Raw genomic sequence first — 17,716 nt, 5'->3', positions numbered from 1 at the left:
TAGTTTCCTATGGCTGCTACAACAAATGATCAGTTCATAGTCATTTTTTAGAATAAATAACAGACATTTATTCTGTTTCAGTTTGGGAGGTTAGACTTGCGAAGACAGTTTTTCTGGGCCTAAATGAAGGTATTGGCAGATCCCTCCAAGCTCTCTCCGGAGGCTCTAGGGAAGAATGCACTCCTTGCTTCTTCCAGCTTCTGGTAGTTGCCCACATTCCTTGGCTTGTGACCCCATTACTGCACTCTCTCTCCATGGTCATAGTGTCTTCTCCTCTTCTGTATGTCACATTTCCTTCTGCCTCCCTCTTATGAGGATACATGTGATTACATTTAAGGTCTACCCAGATAACCCAAGATAGTCTTCTCATCTCAAGATTCTTAATCCAAGCACACGTGCTAAGTCTTTTTTTCCCATATAAGGCAACATTCACAGTTTCCAGGGATTAAGACATTGATATCTTTCTTGGGGCCATTACTCAATCTACCACTCCTTCCTGAAATACATGCCTTCTGTGGGCTATAGACACTTTTGTTTTTGTGGGCCTTTCCTTCAAAAGTAAATTTAAAATTATATTTTGACTGCAATGACATAAAGATAAATATTCATATATTCATTGTTATCATTAATATATTTCCATTATTATTATGTTCATTTTTTTCCCTCTGATGTTAAAAAAAAATGAAAATGAAAACATTTTTGTGGATCCCTAAAAAGTGTTATGGGCTCTAGGCACTCTGCCTAATGGAACAGTCATCCCTGCATATAGAAAGCATAAAAATTTTCTGGATCTCTGCAGCTGATAATACTTTAAAAGTACACAAGCTCAGGAAAGAATTCTAACATGTACACAGGTTCCTTAACTGCACTTGAGTTTTCAAAATTCACATGATTTCTGCTCCAGTTTAGATGTGTTCCATTTTCAAAACTCGATCATTTTTTAATCATACAATCATTAAAAGGAAAAGACAAAATAATGTCACTTTCTTCTATATCTCATTGATATGAAAATTAATAGAAAAATAATGTGCATGATTTTTTTAATGTGATAAAATGGTTTCATTCTGTATCACCTCATTGCAGATTCTGCATGTAACAATACATAGCCCATTGTGTACGTTTCCTTTTTACATTTTAAAGATTGAATATAAGAGAGAAGTAGCACTAATAACATTGAACTAAATCACACAGATTCAATGTGGCCTGTTTGGATGTCACCCAATTTACACCTTGTCCAAATTAGGCTTGTCAACAGTAATGTTGTTCAACTATCAAACAGTTCATAATTGTTAACACATTTCATTTGTGGTGCAGAACTACATTTCCTTTGGCAATACAGGAGAGTGAGAAATCATACAAATTTTTATTTTCACTGTGTTATGAAAGATTATGTTAATCAAAGAAATCACAGCTTGGGTATCTAACAGCAAATCAAAGTTTGTTTTTTCTCCTTTAGTAGGAAAATGCTATTATTATTGTATATAGCTTTTCAAATAGGAATTCAAAAATCATACATTTTTTAACATGTAAACTTTGTTTGAGTTTAATAAACTCTTCTGATTTACGTAATGCAACAGATGATATTTTAAATTATATTTTACTACCTCCAAGACAGTTTTAGGTACACCTACACTAAAATGTGGTATAGCACATTTTATATTTATTCATTGCTTTCTTTGGGAGAACAGAATGAGTTCTATATGAAAAGGATAGATGAATGTATCATACATACTTATAAAGATTATTCCTATGTTTATTTTCAAATTGAATTAATTTTTATGCTATTGTATAGTTTACAACATTCTAAATCTTACAGAGTTATGAAATCACAGTAATAATAACAATAGTTAAAGCTTTGGCTTCACATATATTGTTTCATTCATTGCTCATAACAAAATCTGAAACAGTTTCTTTTATTATTCCATTTTATTGGTGAGGATACTGAGGCACAGAGAAATTAAATAAGTTATAAAGATCACAAAGTCAGCCCTAAGCCAGATCTGTCTGCCTACAGAGCCTATACATTTAATCACCATATTATACTGTTTCTACATCGACTATCTTCCCATGTTATTATAATATTTTAGTACTCTTTGTTGAAAATGCCAATGATCATACAAAGTTTTTGATGACTGCAAAGTAATAGCCAAATTTAACTAGTAAGACCCGAGAATCAATGCAGAATACACTCAGAAAGTTAACACTAGAGTTTGCACTGGATAGTGTGTGTGCAGTCTAGTGGACTGAACAATGGGATTAAAATCAATATTTTGATAGCCTTACAGATAAAGCTGTTTGTTTTACTTTTTAACAAAGTAACAGACTAGACTGGTAACCACAGTCAGTTTTATAAATATATGGAAACACAAAGAAGATTTGGGCAGAGAAGATGAATTGTTGTTGTTGGTCTATGACTATTGTTGTTGTTGTTTAGTAGTTCAGTCATGTCTGAATCCTTGCGACACCATGGACTGCAGCACTCCAGGCTTCCCTGTCCTTCACCATCTCCCAGTTTGCTCAAACTCATGTCCATCCAGTCGGTGATGCCATCCAGCCATCTCATCCTCTGTCATCCCCTTCTCCTCCTGCCTTCTATCTTTCCCAGCATCAGGGTCTTTTCCAATGTGTCAGCTCTTCACATCAGGTGGCCAAAGTACTGGAGCTTCAGCTTCAGCATCAGTCCTTCCAATGAATATTCAGGTTTTTTTTTTCTTTAGGATTCACTGGTTTGATCTTGCAGTCCAAAAAGAGTCTTCTTCAACACCACAGTTTGAAAGCATCAGTTCTTTGGCGCTCAGCCTTCTGTATGGTCCAACTCTCATATCCATACATGACTACTGAAAAAACCATAGCTTTGACTATAGCGACCTTGGTCAGCAAAGTAATGTCTTAGCTCTTTAATACACTGTCTAGGTTTGTCATAGCTTTTCTTCCAAGGAGCAAGCATTTTTTAATTTCATGGCTGCAGTCACCATCCACAGTGATTTTGGACCCCAAGAAAATAAGAAGATTAATAACTCATAAGAAATATGTTGTTTTGACTAAAAAGAAAATAAAAGATGAACCTCACTGAGGAGGTAACAGTAGTGCCACATTACAATCAGAGGACAACATTAAAATATAAAGGAGCCAAAGGCTTTAAATTAAAGCATTGTGTGCTATCCATTGCTGTTTTAAAAATGGGGGTATCTCTATTACAGCATGATATCAAAAGAAGTAAAATAATAATAATACATGTATGAATGTTTGAAGAATACTAGAGCACTTTTGACTCACCCTGTCATGCTCCTCAAATCCACAAATCATTTTGATGCCACAGAATCTAAGAGCTGGAAGAGATTGTAAGAGTTCCTGAGAACAGCTTATGAGCTGTGCAGGGTTTCCCTCTACACTATGCCTAGTAGATAGATAACCAGTCTCAGCATAACACTGTCAGTGATGAGCAGCATGAAAAGTAGTCCATTCCATCACTGTACAGTGATAAATTTTAGATTTTGTTGTTTCAGCAGACTGTATGTACTTCCATTTATTAGGCCTGGTTGCTTTTTGTAAAGGGCAAGATTAGACTTAATCTGTTCTCCATATGACAGTATTTTAAGGTACTATAAAAACAAAAAATTGTGTTTTTTTTCCTTTTCCTTTGGCTAATCACTGAAGATTATGGTAACCACTCTTCATATGGAATGTTTTCATGGAAAGAACATGCAACTCTTCATTTCCTACCTTGTGTATTTTGGGCCAAAGATCACAAGATGAATCCTGTAAGTTTCAAGTAAGGAATAGTAACCTACTGTGTATCTGAAGCTTTTCCTCAATTCTGAACCTATCTGGTTTTTTTTTTTTTTTTTTTTCCTGAAGCAAATCTCCTGAGAAAAACATATTCCTCTGATATTTCAGTATGTTTATTCTTAAGCAATCAGAAAAGAGAACGTCTTTGCCAAAATGGTTTCTTGATTCAGAGGCATTCGAATTTGTTGTATCGGATCATGTATCCATGCAGTTAAAAGGTTTTTCACATCACGGATCAGCCCAGCACTCTTTATTTTGACTGTTGATTATATTGGCTTTGTGCCTGCTTTACAGTTTTATCCTCATGTGGGCATCAGTTACAGTCCTTAGGATGCCATAAACATGAATTTGTGATTTCATTGTGTGGATCTGAGTCAAGATGAGGTGAGAAGAAGGCTTGACTTTCAAGCCTTCTAAAATGAAGGATAGTTTATATTTTATGCACTAAGACATTCTATTCAGAAACTTGAGGCCATTTAACCTTACTTGTCTCTAATCATTTCCTCACACATGCTTTCCCAAACTCTCAAGCCTCTATTGCCTTGAACGTCTTTCTCCCATTCTTCTGATGGGAATACGATTCCCCTCTCTACCCTTCCAACATCTTCCTCCTTTATAATGCTTTCCACTATGCCACTCTTTTTCATGATAAACGACATACCTCTTCTTTGCTCTTGTCCTCTGTTCTCTCCCCAAGACAAGGAAGCTTCCTCTAAAAAGTCCTCTGGAGGAAAAGCTACTCATCCTCATGCTTTGAATAAGGGGAGAGGCGGGGATATTCCTGGAAATAAGTATTAGCTAGCTCTCCTTTGGGCTTCCCTAGTGACTCAGATGGTAAAGAATCTGCCTGAAATGCAGGAGACCTGATTCAATCCCTGGGTTAGGAAGATCCCCTGGAGAAGGTAATGGCAACCCACTCCAGTAGTGTTGCCTGGAGAATCCATGGACAGAGGAACCTAATAGGCTATAGGCCATGGGGTCACAACAGCATGACTGAGCAACTAACACAAGAGAGAGCTCTCCTTTACTGCTTTTAAAACTTTATCTCACCTTCCCGCTAAAATATCTTGTTCTTGAAGATGACTTTACCATTGTCTAATTTACTCCATTACTATAATTTACAGATTTCCTGGTCAGTTTTCCACTGTTTAGTTTTTAGAAGCTCAATCAGCTTCAGTTAGTTCAGTTGCTCAGTAGTGTCCGACTCTTTGTGACTTCATGGACTGCAGCACGCCAGGCTTCCCTGTCCATCACCAACTCCTGGAGCTTGCTCAAACTCATGTTCATTGAGTCGGTGATGCCATCCAACCATCTCACCCTCTGTGGATCACTTCTCCTCCAGCCTTCAATCTTTCCCAGCATCAGGGTCTTTTCCAATGAGTCAGTTCTTCGCATCAGGTAGCCAAAGTATCGGAGTCTCAGCTTCAATCAGCTTACAGATGTCTTTTTTGGGATAGAAGACAGTTATAGGGTTTCCCCGGAGAAGGCAATGGCACCCCACTCCAGTACTCTTGCCTGGAAAATCCCATGGACGGAGGAGCCTGGTAGGCTGCGGTCCATGGGGTCGCTAAGAGTTGGACACGACTGAGCGACTTCACTTTCTCTTTTCACTTTCATGCATTGGAGAAGGAAATGGCAGCCCACTCCAGTGTTCTTGCTTGGAGAATCCCAGGGACGGGGGAGCGTGGTGGGCTGCCGTCTATGGGGTCGCACAGAGTCGGACACGACTGAAGTGACTTAGCATAGCATAGCATAGCGTAGGGTTTCCCAGATGGTGCTAGTGGTAAAGAACATGCCTGCGAATGCAGGAGACATAAGAGACGCAGGTTCGATCCCTGGGTGGGGAAGATCCCTTGGAGGAGGAAATGGCAACCCACTCCAGTATTCTTGCCTGGAGAATCCCATGGACAGGGGAGCCTCGTGGGCTACAGTCTATAGGGAAGCAAAGAATCCGGCACGACTGAAGTGACTTAGCGCATATATCTGGAAATTAGGATGAAACAAACAAAAATTTGTAGGACTGAGTCTGGAGTCTGTTGCCACATGCTACTGCCTCTCCTGATATCTAGAGCACATTCACCCATTATCTTAATTTATGCTTCCTGCCTCCTTTTGCTAAATTACCCTAGACAACAATAAGGGTTTGCTCTACCACTGCAAGTAAAGTGTTCTTGCCAAAGTCTTCAATGTCTCCTTGTTGATAAATCTAGTTGATACAGTTTTTTGACATACCAGTTAAAAGCTATAGGCCACTCTTAATTGGTCTCTTACTTTGGCTCTTATGACACTACACAGTATTTTTCTCTAAGTTCTCCTCTTATCTCTTTTATCTCTGACCATCCCTTACATGTTGATTTCCCTCCCACTCTATCCTAGGATCTCTTCTGGTTTTACTTTATACTCTCTCCTGTGGAAACAGAATCCCTTGCTTCTTATCTCACTCCATTCACCACTATTACCCTGACTCGGAGCAGTGAGCACAGCAGCAAAGCACAGATGTTAGGAAGCCAGATATGCTCAGTCGCTCAGTCATGTCCAAATCTTTATGATGCTATGGACCCTGACTCTGGGCCTGTCGAATTCTATCTGATCCTTTGAGATACAGCTCAGGAATTCATTCCTCTAAAGCCTCTTGACTCATTTTCCCTCCTACCTCTTAGAGCCTCCTACATTTCTTTGCTTTTAGAATATATATATTCATTAGATCTTACCTTTATTTTGTCTTAACTTTCTGAATGTTACTTTCTTTAAGGCCTATGGTATCTAATGGTCTACAGTTTTTTTTTTTTTTCTTGTTTATTACAGTTTAAAAGAGGTCATTCTCTTTGAATGCTTCTAGTGTTTCCCATTGTTGCTTTCTCCTTCTTTCCTTCTGAGGAATTAAATTGTCAGCAACATTAAGACAGGAATATATAAGTGTTTCTAATTTTAGCATAAATAACTCTAATATGTATATAGGTGGAGCTCTTGTCCCTGTGATGTGTTGCCTATGTAAGAATTGGGGCATTTTAAAACAGATACCTACCACAGTTGCTATCTATTTGGGTAGTGCATATATGCTTTAAAAATTCATATAATTTGTCCCTCTTTCTCCTTTAACCTAATAAAATATATGCACTACCTTTCTATACTAAGATTCTTGGATTTTTCATAAGGGTGCCCATTTCAATAAATTGTGTCATAACACAATTCTTATTTTTTATTTCCATCATTGCCTCCTAATTTTGAATCACATTTGTAGTAGGCAGCATTCTAAGATGGCCACAAAGTTCCCCTCACCCACCCCGCCGCCCCACTCTGGTGTACAGGCTTTACATAATCTCCTCCTCTTAAATATGATCAAATCTATGACTATCATGAGATATCCTACTCCAGTTAAGTTACTAATCAGTTGACTCTGAGGTGATCAAAAGCAAATGGGCTTGGCATAATCAGGTGAGCCAAGAAAGAAGCCAATCACCTTCTTTAAAAGAAGGTCATCAGGGAGACACTTCTGCTGGTCCAGAAAATTCACTTTCTCCACTTTTCTGAACCTATCACTACTACAGTTTAACCATGTTTCCCAAATTTCCCTAATGATAAGAATTCATGTTGTGAACTGCCATTAGCGATAGATCACATGACAAGGAAAATGGGCAGCTTGAAGAATCACCTGGGTGCTTGATTCCACACCCAGTGATAAGGGTCTTCAGGAGGAGGGGCTTCGTTATCTGCTTTGTCAATAATTGCTTCTGGTGAATCTTATCCCGAAAATTGGGGAAATGCTGGTTTATGCCATGGTTCAGAAAACCAGCTTATCTTAAATTTGACATTATTTATGGAACCACCTAATAAATCACTGTATTCCTTAATGCTTCCAAAATCATGATATTAAACTGAACAAAAAAAAAAGAAAACTCCACAGTGTCCCAACACGTTCCATTTCCTACCCCAACTGAAAAATTACTGGAGATTTTATCATTATTTATTCTGGTAATAAAACGTATGCTCCAGGGCCTCACTGTGTTTGGATTTCACCCTCTTCACCCAGCACAGGACAGATGAGATTAAAAGCAGTTTGTTAACTACATATACTCAGTCTGGGGCAGGAGACACCACATGCCATGCAATATCATACAGAGTAGGGGGTGGGGTTGTATTCAGGAACCAAGTGAAGAACCAGGGTCTGCAGGAAGCAGGCTTTTTATTGTCAGAAGGGAGGGGTGACCCATGGTACTCTTGGAGGATGTAATTGGTTTGTTTTAATAATTCCACAGATGGACAAAGAACTGAAACTTGCTAGTCAGGGATAAGCAGGAACTGTGTCTAGTCTCCTGGATGAGGATGATTGTTAGACAAGGGGACATTATCCACGGGGCCAGAGTGATGAGGAAAACTTACAGCTAGGCTATTTGAGGCTCTCCTGGTTTCACTGAATGCCAAAGAATCACATAATTTGGGGCCTTAATTTTAGGCCTTACACACACAATCTCGAATGAACAGAGGCAGGCAAGGCCCTCAGTATATCCTTAATATGTGTACCTGGAAGTGTTGATGCCCTACTTAACCATGCTGGATGAGCAAATTGTTAATGTATATTTACATGTAACCATTTTTTGTTTATAATACTTATAGCAATAAAAAAAAATAGGTTCTTGGATTTCTAGCTGAGTGCATGTCATGGATTTATTTCCAGTTAAAATAACATATTTTAAAAATTATTAATGGAAGAGAGACATTAAACTATGTTCAGTTCAGTTCAGTTGCTCAGTAGTGTCCGACTCTTTGCAACCCCATGGACTGCAGCACACCAGGCCTCCCCGTCCTTCACCAATTCCTGGAGTTTACTCAAGCTCATGTCCATTGAATCGGTACCATGAAGTTAAAGTCCTCTTTAAAAATAATTCATTTCAAATGTACTTAAAACATCTCACAGAATAGAAACACTGAGAACACCATAGTGCATTAAATCAAATAAATGTGTGTCCTTCTTAGTTCTAGGAAGTTGTTCAAAGGACATATTGGTCTAAATATATTTACCACTGGCTCCAAGTTCAGAAACAAAGAGCAGAAAGTCATTAGGGCTGCTATTTCATTTTTCTAATAAGGGGAAACTAGACAATTCTTCCCTGTGTGGCTCAGACGGTAAAGAATCTGCCTGCAGTGCGGAAGACCTGGGTTCAATCCTTGGGGTAGGAAGATCCTTTAAGAAAGAAATGGCAACCTTCTCCAGTGTTCTTGCCTGGGGAATCCAATGGAAAGAGGAGCCTGGTGGGCTACAGTCCACCGGGTCGCAAAGAGTCAGACACAACTGAGCAACACTTTCACTTCACTTTCAGACAATTCTTCTATATGAAAAAAAATTTAACCGTAGAACTTTTTTTTGTTTTTTTTTCACTTTAAAAGCAGAGACATTACTTTGCCAACAAAGGTCTGTCTAGTCAAGGCTATGGTGCTGGGATCCAGCCCCAGCTGATCCAGGGTATTCGAAGGAGAGACGGCTTCGGCGACCTATTTATTTATTTATTTATCAAAGATATAAAGAGTAATAGAATGAGGATAGCTCAGTAGGAAAATTCAGTGGAGAAAAGAGGCTGAGTAGCTTGGTTTACGCGGAAAATCAATATAACCTGTGACACCAGGTTAGCTCTGACCACGGAGGCCACAGGCGCCCTCTCGAATAGCGGAAGGTGCCCCACCTTAGACACCTTCTCGAGTGGGTCTTAGAAGCCCAGGCAAATAAATGGTCGCAGAGGACCTCCACGCTCCAGATGGAGACTCAGATGGAAATTGAGGAGAAAAATGACATGGGGAGACCAAGCTTTGGTGAGCAAGGCCCGTAGCTTTATTTTCAACAGGGGCTTTTATACCCTAAGTTACACATAGAGGATAATAGGGGATGCAAAGTCAGCAGTCTTTGATCCTTATCAAAAACCAGGGTTTCTTTCCTGCAAATTTATCGTATACAAATGGTTTAGGTGATTTACATCATCTTCTGGCCAGAAGGCCTATTAACATTTTATGACTCTTGACAAAGACTTATTTTCTCTAAGAGTAATTATTTTAAGGTTTGGCGCCATCTTCCGAAGGTGTTAGATAAAATTGCATTCCTATAGGGCGGATGTGTAATGGGTTTACAACAAAGGAAAGAATTTATTACCTTAAGGGTCTAAAGTTGCTAACACTAAGGCCACTACTTATTTTTTCTACATGCTAACTATATTAATTAATACACATTCAAGGATACAATACAGGGGATGTGAAAACTTGGCAGCAAGCATTGGCTCATCAATGAAATCTTTTACTAGTTTTTATTCTGACAGTTTCTAACTCTCTGAGAGGCTCTAAGCTATTTGAATATCTTAAGCTTCCCGTGCCTCTCGAGGCTGGGAGACTAAACAATCATATGCATAGCTGTAGGAGTCCGGGTAAACTTGTCAGGTGAGTTAGAGAGCTATCTGAGGGGTTTGGATTTAAACACTCCTAATTGCCCAGGAACTTTATTAATTGGAGCTGTAAGTTAACTCTTTGACAGAGAGAGCGAGATGGTGGTGGGGGACAGCTCCCAGTAAAGTCAGAGGTGAGAGCACAGAGCAATAAAGTAGGCAGACTCTGGTTTTTGGGGGGTAGATGCTCAAGAATATCCAGGGGGACTCCTGAGGCTCGATCCCGCCTTTGCGTATGCCGAGCCTCCTTCCTCATGACTTTTGTTACGAGTGGAATGCCTCACCGGCTCCCGGCACTATGGTTTTTCCAGTAGTCATGTATGGATGTGAGAGTTGGACTATAAAGAAAGCTGAGCACTGAAGAATTGGTGCTTTTGAACTGTGGTGTTGGAGAAGACTCTTGAGAGTCCCTTGGACTGCAAGGAGATCCAACCAGTCCATCCTAAAGGAGATCAGTCCTGGGTGTTCATTGGAAGGACTGATGTTGAAGCTGAAACTCCAATACTTTGGCCCCCTGATGCAAAGAGCTGACTCATTTGAAAAGACCCTGATGCTGGGAAAGATTGAGGGCAGGAGGAGAAGGGGATGACAAGGATGAGATGGTTGGATGGCATCACTGACTCAATGGTCAATGGTTTGGGTGGACTCTGGGAGTTGGTGATGGACAGGGAGGCCTGTCATGCTGTGGTTCATGGGGTTGCAAAGAGTCGGATATTACTGAGTGACTGAGCTGAACTAAAAACTGAAAACTGAACTGAACTGAACTGAAAAAAACTGAACTGAACCTAGACAAACCTGGACACATAGGCCTTCTTCTTTTCCTCCCTTTCTGTTCCACTGTATGATATTATCTGCTAAGGGAGGATGTTTCATTGGTACAGAATCAATGCTGTAGCCTCAGGATCACCATGAGTGTGATTAGAAGCAGAGCAGTTGATAAACACTGTGTAATAGTACAGCATTTCCCCCCCTTTTCACTTCCTTCTCTTCACCTTTCCTTCTCCTTTTTCTCTCCCCTCTTTTTGCCTTACTGCTGTTGCAAGTTAATTGAAACTTTAAAAAAGGACTTCAGCTGCATGTTATGAAAGAAGGCAATAACATAAATGAGTTTTGAAACCAAAGTTCTCATGGCCTATAGTTGCAAGAGGCTTAAAAGTCTGAAGTCTTAGAGCTGTACAACCTCTCTGGGGTGGATATAATTCTAAAACATAATTCAGGGTGATCTAGTGAGTAGTACGGAGAAGGCAATGGCACCCCACTCCAGTACTCTTGCCTGGAAAATCCCATGGATGGAGGAGCCTGGTAGGCTGCAGTCCATGGGGTCGCTAAGAGTCGGACACGGCTGAGCGACTTCACTTTCACTTTTCATGCATTGGGGAAGGAAATGGCAACCCACTCCAGTATTCTTGCCTGGAGAATCCCAGGGACGGGGGAGCCTGGTGGGCTGCTGTCTATGGGGTCGCACAGAGTCGGACACGACTGAAGCGACTTAGCAGCAGCAGCAGCAGTGAGTAGTATCATCAAAACAATCAAAGTGAGGATTAAGAAGAGGATTAAAGTGTTGCTTCTGTTGAGAATTTCTGGAATATTCAGGGAAATTTTTCCCCAAAAGCTTACTCTGTAAGCATGATCTGTAAATATTAAAAAATTTTAAAGTGTATCTATACACAGCTTATAAAGAAGAAAAATAAAGATAAATCTATTTGAGACTTGAGGAAACCATTATTGTTTGGACCCAGTATTCCTATTCATAGTACCTTTGCCAACTGGGAGTAGTGACCATATTTGCAATAAAAGCAACTAAATGAAAAAATACCCCTAACTCTAGTTAGCTGAACTTACAAACCTCAAGTTAGGCAATAATTGCAAACATCATGTATGTCAACGTAATAGTTGCAAATGTGAAACATGATCTAGTTTAAATCATAATTAATCACAGATGGGCAGTGGTTCAGAAATGTAATGTTTCCATTTAAAAGATGTTAAAATTCATTACTATATTAGCTTCATGTTTTTTAAACTTTTTGGACACTGGGTTTAGGCCCAGAGGAATTTCAAAAATCAAAATTGACAGTACATATTTAACTATCATAACCACTCAGCAATTATGCTTAGCTGCTATATTCTCATCCAAATAACTCCACAATCTAGGAACTTTTGTGCATATTGAGATTCCTATGGAAGTTATAGCATTAATGAAATTGAGTTTTAAATTTCCCTAGGCTCAACCTAGACATTAAGAATATAAATGTAAATTAACAGAGAAGAACTAGCAGCCATGAATACTAACACTCAAATCACATTCATTTTCATTTAAATTTTACGCAGACATCAGGGAAACAATTTCTCCTCCTTTCCTCCAAAGAAATTTTATTCATAATTTTGGCAGTCTTCCTGTGAAGGAACAATGTGTAACATCTTTACATTACTTAGAAATTAGCATATTGTAAACTAACACTTGATAGATCACTTTGTTTTTGCTTCTGGGACAATTTTGGAGACTATACTTAAATAGGCTACTCCTGACTTCAAGGCGAGTCTACATTTTAAAAGTATGAGTTGAATATGCTACTAACCAATAGTTTATTAATGGTATACAATACTACCAGGTATACCAAAAATAAACAAGAATATAATGTGATCCAGTGTAGGTAAGGAAAATGCATTTAAATATATTTATATACATAAATGTCTAGAACCAGGACTAAAGAAATGCATATCAAATTGTTGACAGGGTGAAAGTAGGGGCAAGACTAAGGTGAGTTATAGCAGAGTTCAGTGCATAGACTCTGGGATCACAGAATTCAGCAGCCTGCTACTTAACAAGCTATGTGATCTTGGCAAGTTAGACCTGTAAGTTAAGCTCTCTGTGCCTCAGTTTCTTTATCTACAAAATGAAAGTGAAAGTGAAGTCGCTCAATCCTGTCCGACTCTTTGTGACCCTGTGGACTGTAGCCCACCAGGCTCCTCCGTCCATGGGATTCTCCAGGCAAGAATACTGGAGTGAGTTGCCATTTCCTTCTCCAGGGGATCTTCCCAACCTAGGGATCAAACCCAGGTCTCCTGCATTGCAGGCAGACGCTTTAACCTCTGAGCCACCAGGAAAAATGGTGGTGATAATATTGCTTACCTCAAAGACTTGCAAGGATTAACTGAGGTGCTGTTCGATAAAGCACTTAAAATGAAGCCTGGTCATTTTATAAGCTTACTGTGTAGGAGTTCACTATTATTTATCCCTTGAATATTTTGCAACAAGAATGCATTCATGGATTTCCTATGTAACAAAAAAGAAAAAAAGAGAATGGGACAGAAATGTTTTTAAATAAAAAAGGAAAAAAATGACATCACCTGCACTGGAATTTTAACTATACCACAATCCAGTAGAACATTGAATTTATAATAATTCATATCTCAAATTGTGCCTATGATACAAAGAAAAACATGGTCACATTATTTACAGCTCTTCATATCAAGAGATGAACATTGTTTCTCCCATCCTGTGATCTCTTTTGAATAATAGAACCCAGCAGAAGTAACATTGTGTGTGTTCTAGAGCCTAGCCTTTCCAGGCCTTGTAGCTTCTATATGTGCCATCGTGGGGTGCTTGTCCTGACACCAGCATCTGAGGCAGCTGGTGTAGCCAACTCTGGAAAAAGAGACCATCTGGAGAAGAACTGACAACTAAGGCGTACAGACAGGACCCGGTTCCTATTGCCAGACATGTGAGGCCACCTTGTACCTTTGAGCCCCGCCAACCTTCTTCAGCTGAATGTAGCCACGTGAATGTGTCAAGGAAAAATCAGCAGAGCAAATGTGTGGCTAACCTACAGAACCATGAGAAATATAAATTGCTGTCGTTTTAAGCCACTAAGTTTCAGGGTCACTTGTTATGCAACAATAGTTAACTGATACAGAGGATATGGCATCTCATGGCCAGACTGCACAAAGAGAGATTCTCCAGGGGATCTTCCCGACCCAGGAATCGAACCTGGGTCTCCAGCATTGTGGGCAGATGCTTTACCGTCTAAGCCACCAGGGAAGCCTAGAGAGAGATTAAGGCACCTCAGTTGTTCCCACTGGCCCAGCTGAGTCACCAGATACGTGAGGCCATGTGGGATGAAGACAGTCCCATGTGACCTGCCAACTGAGTACAGCTATTTCATGAGACCAGGCAAGGCCAGGAGAAAAAATTCCCCTCTAGTTCACAAAATTGTGAGAAATGGTAAAATGTTGTTTTAAGCTAAGAAGTTTTGAGGTAATTTGTTATGCAGTAGAAGATAATTGATACTTATCCAAAAAGCTTAATTTATTAGATACATAGAAAGAATCTCTTTCAAACACAGTTTTACCTCTTAGACATTCCCATGGCATGGACTAAGGATTGTGTTAAACCAAAGCACCAGATTTTAAAGAAAATTACTTGCATGAGGTAGGAAATTTGATTTACAGTTACAATTTACAATTTAATTTAAATTGCAATTAAATTTGATCAAACAGAACATATTAGAAGTTTCTCAATTCTCATTATTTTTATCCTTTGCTTTAGAAATAAAATAGCTAAATTAAAAATTTATCCCCAGTTATTTCTCAAGGACCTACTATGTATAACTAAAGATATATAGAAGGATATGTCCATGCCCTCAAAGAAATAAAAGTACAATGGGAGAAACAAGCATCTAAATAACTACTTCTAATACAAAGGAGAATGGAATAAGGGCCAAGAAAGGAAAAGCAGTTTAGCAATTCAGAGGAGAGAAAGCATTTCAGGATGGAAGTCCAGGGAAGGCTTCTTGGAAGAGGGAGTAATGGATATAAGTCTGATAAATATGAATAGACAAGTAAAGGTGGAGAAGGAGTGGGCATCCTGGACAGATGCAGGAGTGTTCTGAAATACAGAATTTTTAGATTTTATTCATAACTGTATTTGAACGGAAGGATAGACTGCCCCACTGTAACCAAGCGTCCATTTGATGGTCTGTGGGATAAACTATACTTCATACAATTTCAAGACAGAGAGAGCTGCAGAAACATGTAGCATCTAGAACTTCAACCAATGTATTGGGTATCCTAGAAAACTGATGAACCGTCTTTGTGGTGGTGTTGACTCCTGCCTATACCCATCCTGCAGTTAGAATTCCTTTCGTGATAAAATAAAGTGGTCCTGGAGAAATTTGCATTATTAACATGATTATTACTGGAAAATGTGTTTAAAGCAAATCTTGAGATAAATAGAATCATACCTTTAAAATGAAAGACATGAAGACATGTAGGACGTATAAGGAAGACTAGTGTTGTTTTTAATAGTAGCTTTCTGATTATGAATTAGTACGTACTTATTATAGAAAAGTAAATATCAGGAAAACATAAGAAAATGAAAACTAACAATTAAAATTAACAATCCCATTAATCACTATACTATTGTGATTCTTTTTCCTAGTCCTTTCTCCATGCATATATTTTAGTTTTAGTCAGTTCATATAAATCTCAGATTACATGCTTTTATAATCTCCTGTATTTTTTATTTAAGAATATTTGAGGGATGAGTTCAATTTTAAACAAGTTAAGTTTGAGGTAACTGTGAAATATTAAGCAAGAAATGTTTAGCCAGCTGTTAGAGGTGGCACCTGAGAGGAGTGCTGAGACAGGGAATATGGTCTCAAAGGTATCAAACTAGAAGTAATTATTGAAACCTAGAAATGGAGTGAGATCATTCATGCTTTTTCTAAGTGTGGGTTATTGGGTTAAGAAAGCAATTGATTTGGTTGGAATGGAATAGATAATTTCAAAATGCATCATATAGCAGTTGTAAGTAATCATTCTGGATTGCAATGTAAAAATCAATTTCTTATTGTGAATCTGAGGACTGAGCTTTCAGGAACAGAAAAAGACTCTGATGGGAGGGAAACCACAACCAGTTTTAAGAAAAGAAGATTGGTGGTTGGCATTGGTTTCTGGACCTCTTTATGCTCTTAAAATTTTTTTCAAGAACCCCAAATTGCTGTTATCTTTGTCAGTTATCTCTATTGATATTTATGTATCAGAAGTTGAAGCAGGCAGAAATCAACTATTTATGTACTGATACACTTAAAATAACAGTAATAAACTTAATATATATTAATATAAATAAGAGTTTCATGAAAAAGTACCATCTTTTCCCAAACAATTATTGAGGAGAGTTGTATTCTTATCTTTTACCACCTAGCTTAATCCCTGGTGGCTCAGATGATAAAGAATCTGCCTGCAGTGCAGGGGTTGGGAATATCCCCTGGAGAAGGAAATGGCAACCCACTCCAGTATTCTTGCTTGGGGAATCCCATGGACAGAGGAACCTGGCAGGCTATAGTCCATGGGTCGCAAAGAGGGGGACACGACTAACACTAATAGAACACAGCTAAATTCTCATAGTTGCTTTTGCATTCAATTAATTGTTGTACATTTGTAAGAGAATATGAGTGAAAGGCAAATATTATCTTGATATTATTGTGAAAATAATCTGGACTACACAGACACCCTACAAGTCTTTAAGTAGCTCCCAGGAGTCTCTGGACCAGATAGGTCAGGAAGAATAAGGATAGAAAAAGTGTTGTTATTTGAGAGTTGGCAAGTATCAGAATTTGACTGATGCAGGTAAAGAGCCATTGAACTGTAAATCAGATCATAGCACATCCTCTCATTGTCCTGAGGACAAAATCTAAAATCCTTATCAAGGCCCCTAAACCCTTGTATGATTTGACTCCTTCCTGCCTCTCCTTCCTCATATATGTCACTCTCTGCCACCCCCACCCCAATACACTACTCATGTTCACCACACTCCAGATGCACAGGCTGTCTTTCTGCACCTTGACATTGCACATTTCTCATGTCAAATACCATGCATTCTTTACTTTGTGCCTGGAATGCTAACTACTACTCATTCATGCCTCAGATTAGTAGCTGCTGTCTCAGGGACGCCTACCTCACTGCTTCCACCTCAATCTAAATTGAGTCTCCTCTGTTCTCTTGCCAATACTGTGTTCTGTTCTTTCAGAGTGCTCCTCATGGGATTGGTTATATCCATCTCTTGCCAGTGAACTCTAATTTACACAAAGGCTGGAACAGATATGTTTTCTTTACCATTCTCTTTCCAGTACTTAGCACTGAATAGGCACATAGTGGGTATTCTATAAATCTTTGCCTAATGAAAGCATGAATAAGAGAATGAAAATATGTATCGGGAGTCTGTTTCCTTAATCTGAGATGAAATTTTCGTGCTCATTGTGTAGCATGGAAAATGATAGCATCTTAGTTCCTGATTTTCATACAAAATGCATTTAAATTCTGTTTATGATAGACTAGTCTAATAATTGTTAGCATCTAGTAGCAATTATTAATGTACGTAGCTATAAAAATCTTATGGCCATTATTAAGTGTGCGTTTTTGAAGCACAAAATGCTATAGTTATTTCAATACAAATTAATAGTTAACTGTAAGTCAATCGTGATAATTCACTTAAAGGGTTATGA

This window comes from Bos taurus, chromosome X, assembly GCF_002263795.3.
Source record: "Bos taurus isolate L1 Dominette 01449 registration number 42190680 breed Hereford chromosome X, ARS-UCD2.0, whole genome shotgun sequence".
NCBI classification, from domain to species: domain Eukaryota; kingdom Metazoa; phylum Chordata; class Mammalia; order Artiodactyla; family Bovidae; genus Bos; species Bos taurus.
The sequence above is the reverse complement of the archived record's forward strand: the minus strand, read 5'-3'. Positions refer to the sequence as shown.